The sequence below is a fragment of the Equus caballus genome, chromosome 21 (genome assembly GCF_041296265.1).
Source record: "Equus caballus isolate H_3958 breed thoroughbred chromosome 21, TB-T2T, whole genome shotgun sequence".
Taxonomy (NCBI): Eukaryota; Metazoa; Chordata; class Mammalia; order Perissodactyla; family Equidae; genus Equus; species Equus caballus.
In genome coordinates, this window is record NC_091704.1 from 13,356,622 (window position 1) to 13,358,454 (window position 1,833).

The 1,833-nt window shown below is 40.5% G+C and overlaps 1 pseudogene; it reads left to right on the plus strand.

Annotated features, from left to right (window-relative positions):
• On the plus strand, positions 477 to 1,367 carry OR14C50P (olfactory receptor family 14 subfamily C member 50, pseudogene; annotated as a pseudogene).

Below are 1,833 nucleotides of genomic sequence, written 5' to 3' on the forward strand. Positions count from 1 at the left end.
TTAAACAAAAATGTAAGGTTAGAAAATGACCAAAAGATTTCATTCTAATTACCCACTGTTCAACAACATTACCACCAAAATTCCTTTCAAACGCAGCTATATTCATGTAATCTGTCTATAGTTACATCTACCAATGTGACTATGATAACATTGCATTGGAATTGGAAATGTATAGAACTATATGTTGAACATTTATATGTTGTTTATGAACAATTAGGTTGTGATTGTCACTTCATTACTACAGAAGGAATAAGAAGAAGATCATGTAGGCTAATGGAGGACCACTGAATTTTCCTTCAAAAATATTAGAGACATCAATAGAGTTTAGAATTAGATAGAGGTCAAGACAAAAAATAGTTAAGAAACATTTCCCTAATGTGATTCTTCACGTGCTCGTGACTTCTCTCCTTACTTCCCAGGTACAACCTGTGCCTCCTACAGATCCGAGTTTCATCATGATGATGGAATTTCTCCTCATGGAGTTTTCCGATGTATGGGAACTACAGGCTGTGCATGCTTCTCTCTGATGTATTTGTTAACTCTAATGGGTAACATTCTCATTATTACCTTCACCACTTTTGACAGAAGTCTTCACACACCCATGAACTTCTTCCTTAGGAATCTGTCCATTTTGGCTGCATGCTACATTTCTGTAATTTGTCTTAATTCATCCATCAATTCCCTGCTTGACAGCAGGACAATTTCAAAGGTGAGATGTGTAGCTCAGTTCTTTCTAGTTGTATTCTTTGTGTATGTGGAGCTTCTGTCCTCACCATCATGGCCCATGACCACCATGTGGCTATCTGTCAGTCCCTCCACTACCCTGTGATCATGCACCCTCAATCCTGCATCCAGATGACACTGGCTTCCATACTCAGTGACCTTGCCTGTGCAGAGGTGCATGCTGTCAACACATTCTGGCTGCTCTTCCATCAGTCCAATGTTATTTGTTGGTTTTTCTGTAGCATCTTCTTTCTACAAAAGCTTTTCTGCTCTGACACCTTTAGCCATGAGATGGTGATTGCTGTCTCTGGTCTTGGAATTCATGGTGGCTGTCTTTATATTTATCAGCAGGTCTTACATTCACATATTTTCTATTGTGCTCAAGTGTCCAAGTAAAGTATACAGAACAAAGGCCTTTTCTATTTGTGTCCCTCACATCCTCCTGGTGTCTATCTCCCTCAGCTCAGGCTTTTACATATACCTATGCCACCTGCAACCTCTGCCACATTCAGGACATAGTCCTTTCTGTTTTCTACTCCATAATCTCCCCATTCTTAAACCGTATTATCTACAGCCTTAGAATTGAACAAATAAAATGTATCATCAAGAAAATCATGAAAAAGACTGTCTTATTCCTGATATGTATAGGAAATTACTGAGGCTCACCCTAAATTAGCCAGCCATGGTCGTCTAATGGTCAAGATTTGGTACACTCAGCAGTGTGGTCTGGGTTCATTTCCCAGTCAGGGAGCCACACCACCCACCTGTCAGTTGCCACAGTGTTGTGGATGCATGTTGCTGTGATGCTGAAAGCTATGCAACTGACATTTCCAATACCAGCCACCCATGTTGGACGGGTTTCAGTGGATCTTCCTGATTAAGACAGACTAGGAAGAAGGACCTGACCCCCCATTGGCAATAAAATTGGCCATGAAACCCCTATAAATAGCAGAAGAACATTGTCAGATATAGCACCAGAAGGTGAGAGGACGGTGCAAAAAGACCAAGAAGGGTTTTCTCTGCTGTATGTAGGGTCAATAGGAGTCAGAATCTACTGTATGGAACTAATAATGACACTCTAAATTATTGAGTGAAATCCAAGTCTTCAGT